At 48.1% G+C, this 12,125-nt stretch overlaps 1 protein-coding gene and 1 pseudogene across 6 annotated transcripts in view; both read left to right on the top strand.

Annotated features, from left to right (window-relative positions):
* The window catches only part of LOC143372209 (uncharacterized), a 568,382-nt gene that overhangs the window by 62,719 nt on the left and 493,538 nt on the right, over positions 1 to 12,125 (top strand). The window lies entirely within an intron of this gene.
* LOC143372423 (uncharacterized) lies at positions 3,713 to 4,380 on the top strand (annotated as a pseudogene).

The raw sequence follows: 12,125 nt of genomic DNA on the forward strand, positions 1-12,125 counted from the left end.
GAACATAGTTCTAATGCTGAAACATGGATGTAATGAAAAGAAAATGGATGTAATTGTGAAAGTGTATAAAACGTGTTGTCGCAGAGTTGTATGGATTTGTGTACGATTGAGCAATGCAAGAACTGGATATGCAGGTACGATGAAGTCATGCATCTTATCGATGAGTTTCAAGACAAAAAAAAGAAACCATTATTGGACAGCAGCAGCAACAGTGAACGTCGTTTATTATTAATCGTTCGCAATATCAAGGCATTTCGAGTGGGTGTTCAGCATGAAAAGCTACAGCTAGTTGATGAGCGGGAACGATCCGCAAAGATATTGTATTCGTGTGTGGATGAGCAGATTTTTCATGATGATGATGATGATGATGATGATGATGATGATGATGATGATACTTCACAACCTTTTATGATACGTGAGCTTGGTGTGGGAACAGCAGCACTGGAAATGCATAAGTGTCATGTATTGTGGGAGACAAAGACACGTACAGACAGAAGTACGGATACGCGTATATACCGAAGGAGGAGTATATCACAGCGATAGCGTGTACACCATTGATGTTATTACGTGATATTGAAAATAACGTGGTGAAAGTGCACAAAGAATTGTATCCTGTAAAGATAATGTCTGTATGTACTTTCCTAGGAGAGGAATTTAGTCGTTTTCTGCAAGAGCATTCGAAATGTACTAGGCCTGGTGTACCTATCCGATTTCCTGACGAGGGATTTAACTACTTGGCGTAAACGTATTATGTCGGTATACAGACCTTTAATCTCTGATTTTGAAGTGTGATTGTAAGGAAGAAGAAAAAATTAAAAAAATGGAGATATTCAAGACAGATATGATCAGACAATACGTCTTATCGTCGCAAGGCGAACACGTGCCGGTGTGGCCGAAACAGCGGATGGTATCGCTGTTCGCGCGGACAAAATCATTGCGTGCGATAGTGCGTGGACGGTTATCGCGCAAAGGGTGCGGACTCGCTGCTCGAGTGACGGCACCCAATGTCGTGTGGGAGGAACTTGAAACCGCGTTCGAGAAACGTTTGTTGACCGGGGCGGTGATCAACGTGGGAGCTGTCGATGCACGCCAATTATTTCGGTGTGCCCGTTTAACTGTGATTTCACGCGTTACTGACGCCATTACGAAGCATCACAGTGTATCCGTGAATACCGTTCTCAACGCTGAATTCATGTTGCGGGACGAGATGGACGTGAACAGTTTTGCAACGCGTAATCAAGTACTTTTTATGATTTCGAATGTTCGTGAGTGGTGGAGTGTCAGCGATGGAGGAGTTTCAGTAGCGCGAGAGTGGATGGACCTTATGGGCATTGCAGAATATTCTGATAAATATTAACAATCATAATCCACTCCGCGCCGGCTGCAATATACCGCTCCCACGAGTAGTCGTGGCGAAAAAAGCGGTGGTGAACATTCAGTGCAAAGAGAGCACGTGTTTTTTGTGGTCGGTCGTCGCTACTCTGTTTCCGGCTACTTCGAACGTGAATAAGATTGCATCGTATCCGCACTACTCGACGGTGCTTCATGCTGATGCTGTGAGACTTCCCACGTCGATGGACCAGGTGCAGAAGTTCAAGGTGGCAAACGATGTATGCGTGAACGTGTACCTATGGTCCGAAGACGAAGGTTGCTTGCCTCTACGAATGACCGGCAACAAGCGAGAGAGGAGACACGCGAACCTGTTGTTGGTACAAGATTCCAAGGATGCGCAGCGGTATCATTTCGCGTGTATTCGCAGTCTCTCTCGGCTGATTTCCAGACAATTGCGCAACCATCATAGCCAAGTGTTCGTTTGCGATAGGTAAGCAAATAATAAAAAAAAAGATTTCCAGCGATATGCGACAAAGCGTATGTATTGTTTTTTTTTCCGTATACATATCAGGTGCCTGAACTTTTCCTCATCGGCAGAACGATTACAGCAGCACACCGTGGTTTGTCTGCAATTGAACGAGTGTGCCGTAGCATTGCCGTCCGACGAGGACAAATTTTTACGATTCGAACATTATGAGCGCAACGAACGAGTGTCGTTCGTCGTATACGCAGACTTTGAGTGCTTGGTGGAGAACATCGAGCAGTCACCGATGGATCATAGTCGCACGTACGCATTTCAACGTCACAGAGCTTATAGTGTAGGGTACTATGTACATTGTTCAGTCGACGAGGCTCTGTGCAGATATCGAGCGTATCGCAGCGATACCGATTGTGTAGAGTGGTTCGTGCGCGAACTGCGCGAATTTGCGAACGTTGCGTTCTCGTGGTTATGCATCAAGAAACCCATGACGTCATTGACGAAGCAACAGTGGCGGAGTTTTCGCGAAGCGACCGTATGTCACGTGTACAGGGGACTCTGCAACAGAGATGAAGATGGCGTGAAAGGGCGCGATCATTGTCACTCGACGGGAGAGTACAGGGGCGCTGCTCATGGGTCGTGCAACTTGCGGTATTAACGTTGTGGTGTTCCACAACCTGTCCGGCTACGACGCGCAAACTTCGTGATCAAGGAGTTAGCAGACGCGTTCAAGGGCAAGATCAGACTGCTACCGTTAACGAAAGAACGTTACATCTAGTTTACGAAGAACGTGGAGGACCTCAAGGGCGAACACACAGATTGGCGGAAAATGTTGAAGTTTCGATTCGTCGATTCCTTCAAGTTCTTGGCTGCGAGTCTGCAGAAACTCGCGTCGAATCTCGGGAAAGAGAGACTGACGATTCTACGACGAAAGTTTCAACATCTACCGGACGAGCAATTCGATCTCCTGACCAGGAAGGGGGTCTTCCCATACGAATACGAAACCACGTACGACAAATTGAACGTCACGCGACTGCCGCCTCGCGAAGCATTTCATAATAGACTGAACTTCGGAGTCTGATTACGCGCGCGCAACGAACGTATGGAACAGTTTTAATACGCAGACGTTAGGCGAGTATAGTGACTTGTATCTCAAAACGGACGTGCTGTTACTCGCGGACGTGTTCGAGAACTTTCGCATCAACTCTAAAGCGAGCTACGAATTGGATCCCGCGCATTATTGTACGTTACCGGCATTCACGTGTGAAGCGATGCTTAAATACACGCACGTCGAATTGGAACTGCTCACTGACGTGGACATGTTGTTGTTCGTGGAGCGTGGCATACGCGGTGGCCCGAGTCAGTGTTCGCATAGGTATGCGTGCGCCAACAACAAGTATCTTCCGACCTCGATGTACGACTCGTCGAAACCATCCACGTACTTGATGTACTTCGACGTGAACAACCTGTACGGATGGGCAATGTCCCACGCGATGCCGCAGGGTGGATTTCGATGGATGGAAGAGGCGGCGGTGACCGATTTGGACGTCAACTCCTTGCTGGAGGACGATGGGCCCGAGGGCTATCTGCTGGAAGTGGATCTTGAGTATCCACAGGAGATTCACGATCAGCACGCTGACCTTCCGTTCTGCCCCGAACGCGAGCACGCGACCGCCGGTAAACAAACCAAGCTGCTCGCCATGGTCCGCGATAAGGAGCGATATGTGATCCATTATCGATACCTGAAGCAGTGTGTTCGGTACGGACTCCGCGCGTCGCGAATTCACCGTGTTCTGCGATTTGAACAATCGCATTGGTTGCGCGGCTTCATTATCCTGAACACGGAGTTGAGAACGCGAGCTACCAGCGACTTTCAGAAAACGCTATACAAACTTATGAACAATGCAATGAAATCGAGTGGACGTGCGACTGATTACGCGGGGGGACGATCGTTTCGGCGCCGAAACGTTAATTACTAGACCTAATTTTCACAGTCGAGTAATATTTTCAGAACATTTAGTCGCTATCGAGATGCGGAAATTGAAAGTTAAATTCGATAAACCCATATACGCGGGTATGAGTGTGTTGGATGTGTCTAAGGTATGCTTGTATGAATTTCATTATGCGTATATGATCAGTGCAAGCTTTTGTATACGGATACCGAGAGCCTCTTGTATCAGCTGAAGTGCGATGATGCGTACGAGGCGATGAAACGCGACGTCGTTGCCCGTTTCGATACCAGCGATTACGCAGCGGACAATCCGTATGGTATGCCGCGCGTAAACAAGAAAGTGCCTGGTATTATGAAGGATGAAAATAACGGCAACATAATGACAGAGTTAGTGGGATTACGCGCTAAGATGTATGCGAGTCGAGTGTGTAACGCGGCGGCGGCGGGTACGACGATTTGACAGAATCATATCCGTTCGCGATTACAGGATGTACTTTCCATCAACGAGCATAAGACCGCGCTCAGCCCGTACGACGATAAGCGATACATACTACCCGATCAAGTCAGTACCCTTCTGTGGGAACACTATCGGATCCCCGATTGCGATGGCGCCACGTGACTCACGTATGCATATCTCGCGATGTAGTGGGCATATGTATGCGCGTGATTCAATGGATGAGCATATGTATATACGTTTTCATTAATCTCGCGTATGATTTTTTTTTCTTCACGCACGAGTATGCAATGTATGGACGTATCGTAGGGTAATGATAAACATTTTGTAGAACTAACAGTGTATGTGTATTATTCTTTATTTTTAAATACAAAGAAACGAATAAAGAATAACTATGTATACAAATGTAAAATGTATGTATATATTTATTAATTTAATTAATAAACTGCTGATGCGTCACTGAACATACTTTTCCTGTATCCACGAGTTCTAGGACGAGTCGAATCCCAAGCATTTCACGTACACCCGATTCCCCTTGCGGCGAACAATCTTCTCGACTAGATAAACGTCCAGATTCGCGACAGAATGCAGTTATCGCGTAGAATGTACGTTACTGGGAACGTTCGTTGTAGCGCGGTGATTTGGAACACCTCCGTTGACCAGTTCGGTGTGTATCCCTTCTCGAAAATCGTCTTGAATTTGCTCACGCGTACTTTGTCGCCGACGTGGAATTTCGCGCGTCTTCGTCGTAGCGCGATGTCTGACGAGACGGACGGTTCGCGCACGATGAACGGCAAACGAGTGGCGGAGGTAACATCGACGGGTCGCGCGTTTATCGTGCGATGCTTGCGATGATTGTAGGTGCGCATGAGCGGCGGTAACAGATCCAACCAGCGATAGGACGCGTTCAAGGAGAATTGTTTCCACATCAGGTTTTTCAGCGTGCGATTGAAACGCTCGACGATCGACTCTTTCATCACGCTGTACTTCGAGTAGTGGTTGATTCCGCGAGACGTCACGCACCGTTGAAACTCCGCGTTGTAGAACTCCTTTCCCATGTCGTTTTGTAGGTTTCGTTTTGATACCTATCTGCCGCTCCGTCGCAACACGGTCGCGAAAGCCCCGGTCATGTCGCGTCCGCATGTCGTTTTCACGGGCACGGCCCACGCGTACTTTCTGAACCTATCGATGATCGTGTGTATGTAATTATGACCGCGGTTGTGGCTGCCGTACGCGCGCATTTCCACCAAGTTCGCCTGCCACAGATCATCGTAGCCTCGAGTGACGACGCGCCGCCGCGTGAAATTTCGTCTCGCGGGAGCATGCAGTTCGTCGACCAAATGTATTCGCTCCTTACTGGTGCTCATAACGATGATGATGACGACGATAACGTTCCGCGACCAGCATTAGATATAGCTCTCGAAAGCACGCGAAACGCACTCGAAACACGTACGTTGTTGGCGAGGTTTGTTGTCGTCGTCGTCGTCTTCTTCTCCTTTCTAGTCGTCATGCGAATCCACGCTCATCTTCGCGCTTCCTGTCGTTTGTGTACTTCCGCGTTCGGTGTCGCGAGCTCGTCGAGTCTATCCTTCAAATGATCGAGGCGTTGTTGCACCGCGGTATTTATCAAATTCTCCAAGTCATGGAGACGTCCTTCCACCGCGGTATTTATCGCGTTCTTCGTCTCAAAGTCTCGCGGCTGTGGTCTACGTCGTCGTTTCTGTTTCATTCCTTGTTGTTGTTGTTGTTGCTGCTGCGTGGTCTCCATGTTGGCACCGCTAGTCGTCTCCGTCACTGGTCCGTTAGCCATCCCCAGTGTTGCTCGATGAAGGACTCGCGGCCTACTGATGTCCTCGCGCTATCACGAACTCGTTAAATCCACGTCGGTACCTACCATCGTACATGGAACTGTCCTTGTCGATGACCACGAAGTCGTATCGACGTCTCCAACATCTCGCGCACAGATCGTTGAACGCCTCGAACGTCATGTCCGTGTTCACGTGATCGTTGTACACGTGACGCAAGTTCGTACCGTCCTGTTTGAACAGCACGAGCAAATTCGCATTGTCTCTGATCAAGTGTTTCGGTATTCGCGCGTACGATTGGCACAATTAAAAGCAATCCACGCTCGCGTGCCTGTCCATGAAGAAGTATTCGCGGATCGCTGTTTGTTCGTCGCAGGCCACGTCGTCGAACACGAAAATCGAATCCGGTCGAGCGTCTCTAGCCGGACGATCTCGGCGGTGTCCGAGTAGGGAAAGTATCCGAGTCCGTCAACGCGCGACAATACTCGCTCCAGATACCGATACTTTGGCTGTCGCAATGATTTCGAGTACGTACACGTTCTCGAAACTCAAACCGTTCGGACTCTCCAGCAGGCTGAGAAGCACGTTCGTTTTCCCGCATCCGGACGGGCCGTAGATCACGGCTCGCACGCTGTTCGACAGCAACGAATCGTGTCGTCGCGATCGCCTCTCTTCCCACGTCACATCCTCCAACGTTCTGTTCGCGGTCACGCGAATAGCGTTCAGCTGTTTCGCCAATCGCATGGCCTCTCCTCGTCGAAAATCTGTAACACGATAGCTATTTATACCCACGGCGACTTTCGAGCGACTCAGAATCGTAGTATTCGTCGAATCGATCACTATCGAAGAACTGTTGACTTGCGAATGTCCTTGCAGCTCCGTGTATCTGAATTTGAAGCAGAAGAAGTCAACGAAGACAGGATCGGGTCTCGTGAACAGGATCATAAACCGTTTACCGATAGAGCTACACATTCTGGGTTATTAGTTCTGCGAACCGGGGACGCGTTTGCTGAAAAGATTGGCTCGCGGCGACGAAGGTATAAATCCGCTGGATGCCGCTTGTCGAGAGCACGATATCGCGTACTCGCGGCACCGGGACGTGAAGGGTCGACGCGAGGCGGATCACGTTCTAGCCGAACGAGCGCGAGAACGAGTGTTCGCGAACGACGCGGCTTTCGGTGAAAAAGCAGCGGCTACTGTAGTGTGGGCCACGATGAAAGCTAAGTCTAAACTCGGCATGGGTATGAGAAGAAGAAGAAGAGGAAGCAGAAGGACTACGAGAAAGAAACGCAAGTCTAGAGGACAACAGTCGCGACGGCATCGCGTCCTACCGGTGGCAAAACGCGGTAGTTTTCTCCCGCTTCTTCTACCCGCTCTGTCGGCTATCGGTGCATTGGCCGGTGGAGCGGCGGGTACCACCAAAGCCGTTAAGGACGCGAAGGTTGCGCGAAAATAGTTGGAAGAGACGTTGCGTCATAATCGGGCGATGGAAGGACGAGGAATGTATCTGGCACCGTACAAGCGCGGCGCCGGCATGAACCTGAGACGACGACCGAGGAAAAAAAAAGTCAATCAACCAGGCTTGCGCCGACGAATGCAACGATAACGCGACATCAGCGACAACAACAACTTATGATTAACTTGCAATTAGAGCGCAAGTGCATCGACGTACCGTTCTTTCGGGGGGTGTTTATGCGCGATACGCTCCCCGCGCGAGTCCGACCAAACGAATGCGGTATCGCTAATCTGGACGAGAATCGCGGCGAAGACACGCACTGGGTAGCGTACTCGAAACGCGGATCACGCGTGCAATATTTCGACAGTTTCGGGAATTTGCGACCACCCTCGGAAATGATCGACTATTTCGATCGGGGAACCACGACGACGACCGCGATCAAGTACAATCACGATCGCTTTCAGCGTTTCAACGAGACGAATTGCGGTAACTTGTGCGTACAATTTCTGCGACAAAAGGCTCTGGAATTTTGGCCTCGATACTATCCAAGATAAATTGACGAGCAATCGTACGTCCGAGTCACTTCCTCTCTCTCAGTCTCACTAGTAGGGTGGAGTGAAAAAAAAACTTTTTTTCGATAATCAAATTCTAATAGTGCGGAAAAGTTGCCTACTTGGCCCAATAAAATGTGTAAAAAATTTCAGCTCGATCGGATAATTTCTTCTGTGTGCACCAAAGGCCTTAACTTTCAAAATTTTAGTACAAAACTTAAGATAGTTGAACTTTCTTCAGCTGGTGGATTCTACCTATTCTTCGTATATTACGTTCTTTAATATTATACTCTTTTTTTTATAAAATACTGTTTTCATATACTCCTTTTATATTATATTCTGTTTATATAATAACGTTTTTATAATACTTTTTATATCATATGTGAAGTAATCAGTATAAATAAAAAAAAAACACTTTTTCATAAATGTACGATGTCTATTTTTCTACCACTCCTTCTCTTCCTCCTCCTCCTCCTACAACAACAACGATGATGCAATTACGAATATTTCATGCAAAAATAACTCATCAATTACTACACTATCATCCTTGTTTAAAATGTCCTATCTAGCATTTCGAAACAACCGAGAAAACTAAAGTTTTACCATTTTCTTTGTGATATCCCTGTACAAAATAAATACATCAGATTCTTTCTAGATCTCTCTCTCCCTCTCTCCCTCTCTCCTTCTCTCCCTCTCTCCCTCTCTCCGTCCGTCCCTCCTTCCCTCCCTCCCTCCCACCCTCCCTCCCTCCCCCCATCTCCTCCTCTCCCTCTCACTCCTTCTCTTCCTCTCTACCTACTAAACAATTAAGGGTCTATAACTTTACTCTCTCAAGTCTAAAGACGTGTGGAACTTCAAACATTTCAACTTGTCTCGAAAAATTGAGAAATGCAAGATAGAACATTTTAATTAAGAAGGGCAGCACACGCGTAAAGAAACATACACTTTTTATGCGAATACACAGATTTTTTTATTTTTTTTAACTATTCCTCCTCCTCCTCTTCCTCCTTCTCCCCCTCGTACAACGATGATAAACATTAGTATTGATACATTATAAATATAATAATGACGATGATACATATGCTTCTTATACGAATTAAGCAACATTTTACATTGGTTATGATATTGATACATTATAATTATGCACTTTATTACAGTATTGTCTCGTTAGCAACTCGATTTTGTGTACACGATACCGACTCTTCGCTATCCCCACCACTTTTGTCTCACTCTTGCCCGGCGAAAGCTAGAGCGAGATGGAACGCGAGCGAGCGAGAGGCACTGAAAGCGAGCGAGGACGGTACGAGACCGACGACGCGTTGATGTTTTGTCTCGCTCCGTCTTTCGGACGCCTGACACTCTGCCCTTTGCGTGCGCGACGGGCGTGCGCGATGGTCGCAAGCGCTTACCGTGGGCACGAAAACCGCTTCGCAAAATCTTGACGCAGGCCCGGTTCAAGTCTTTTTTGCGCCCTAGGCGAACTTGGCAATTTGTAATATTTTATTTTAAAGTATATTTTAAACAACACCAGCAATGAAAATACCATCATGCACCTCTTGTCGACTTTCCGCCCAAGGCAGTGGCCTAATTTTGCTTATAGGGACAAGTCAAGCTTACAAGCAGAGATCAGTGTGTACACATATGTATATACTTTAAAATAAAATATTACAAATTGCACTGCAACTGTTTTAAACTACGAATAAAAATTCAGAGTAAGGCCATCAATAAACTCAAATAAATGTATTATAATAAAGGGCGCAATTTGACAAGTTCGCCTAGGGCGCAAAAAAGATTTGTGACGGGCCTGCGTCAAGATTTTGCGAAGCGGTTTTCGTGCCCACGGTAAGCGCTTGCGACCATCGCGCATGCTCGCCGCGCACGCAGTGTTCCATCTCGCTCCCCCCTCCGGCCAGAAAGAAGCGAGAAACGAACACTCGGAATTAGGGTTCTGTTCACGATACCGACTCAACGCCGGTCCCGACCAGCGAGTCGCTAACGAGACAATACTGTATTATTAGTGTCTCTATCGATGACGCCACATAGTGATCGCAACACAGATGAGCTACACATAACCGATGTGATTGAACCTACACAACGAGTATGTAAGCTCATCCACGTCGCTATCAATGTGGAGTTCAAGAATTGTACATGGTACGTGTGCGTGTGAGTGTGTAAAATTACCACCATACGTATGCCATTGCTGCTCTGTTAACACTTAAATACACGTTACCAGAACAACATTGGCACATGTATGTGCTGTTCAGCCGTCAGAGCCATCATTGCCATCGTCGACGATCATTACGTCATAGTCTTCAACCATGGACACACTGCAGCTTAATTGACAGTAGTGTTACGGTGATTGCACACTGTGACACTATCAACAACTATCACACATATTCGACCTCCAGAAGTATCGATACGTTGACATGGACAACGATCATCTGTACATTTCAACTGTCATTGAGAAATTCATTATCAATAACAAAAAAATGTGCACAGTGATGTTGTCAACGACGCATACTCTTATTTACAGCAATGGCAACGACATCGTTACCATCACTTGTAACATCGCCGTATATAAATACCTGCGCGTTGCCGCATGCCTCGGTGTCGCATCATCGAGGACGACAATCCTCGGCAACAATATCGTCGTCGTCTTCGTCGTCGTCGTGGACGATGATGACAGCATTCTCGGGGAAGATTGACAACATCCTCAGGGAGGGTTGACAGCATCCTCGGGGAAGGATGACAGCATTCTTGAAAGGGCTGACAGCATTCTCGAAAGGGCTGACAGCTTCCTCGGGGAGGGATGGCTGCATACTCGAGAGGGTTGACAGCTTCCGCGGGGAGGGATGGCAGCACACTCGAACAGGTTGACAGATTCCGCGGGGAGGGCTGGCAGCTTCCTCGGAGAAGGTTGGCAGCTTCCTCGGGAAGGGTTGGCAGCTTTCTCGAAAGGGCTGACAGCTTCCTCGGGGAGGGATGGCTGCATACTCGAGAGGGTTGACAGCTTTCGCGGGGAGGGATGGCAGCATTACTCGAGAGGGCTGACAGCTTCCTCGGGGAGGGATGGCTGCATACTCGAGAGGGTTGACAGCTTCCGCGGGGAGGGATGGCAGCACACTCGAACGGGTTGACAGATTCCGCGGGGAGGGCTGGCAGCTTCCTCGGAGAAGGTTGGCAGCTTCCTCGGGAAGGGTTGGCAGCTTTCTCGAAAGGGTTGACAGCTTCCTCGGGGAGGGATGGCTGCATACTCGAGAGGGTTGACAGCTTTCGCGGGGAGGGATGGCAGCATTACTCGAGAGGGCTGACAGCTTCCTCGGGGAGGGATGGCTGCATACTCGTGAGGGTTGACAGCTTCCGCGGGGAGGGATGGCAGCACACTCGAACGGGTTGACAGCTTTCGCGGGGAGGGATGGCAGCATTACTCGAGAGGGCTGACAGCTTCCTCGGGGAGGGATGGCTGCATACTCGAGAGGGTTGACAGCTTCCGCGGGGAGGGATGGCAGCACACTCGAACGGGTTGACAGATTCCGCGGGGAGGGCTGGCAGCTTCCTCGGAGAAGGTTGGCAGCTTCCTCGAGAAGGGTTGGCAGCTTTATCGGGGAGGGATGACAGCATCCTCAAGAGGGATGATAGCATCCTCGTGGCGGCGGCGGCAACGAAATCCTCGGCAACGCATAAAACGAAAAAAAAGACACACACACAATACATATCCTAATTATTTGTTATCCACCCCCCTCTCTCTCTCACTGTTACCTAGTATACTATACCTACGCGTATTTGCACGTCACCAATATGAACCAGACTCAAAACAGCCAAATCTCCGCAATCTGTTGCTACTACGATATCTCATTATTCGCTGAAATATTAAAAAACTGTAAGAAACATATATCTCATTGCAAAATTCGTAAACGTTACGAAAAAATAATAATTATCATATATTCCTTGAACTCGTTCCTCTCGACGAACCATATCCTGATTGACACTGGTAATGAATCGTTGTGGCGATGCATCCGCCTTTCTTAAAGACTGTGCATTGTAGGGATTGTCCATAGGTAGGGGTAGGGGTATAGTCATATCGCAGTCTTCACCGAC

Source organism: Andrena cerasifolii, chromosome 8 (assembly GCF_050908995.1).
Source record: "Andrena cerasifolii isolate SP2316 chromosome 8, iyAndCera1_principal, whole genome shotgun sequence".
In the NCBI taxonomy this organism is placed as follows: domain Eukaryota; kingdom Metazoa; phylum Arthropoda; class Insecta; order Hymenoptera; family Andrenidae; genus Andrena; species Andrena cerasifolii.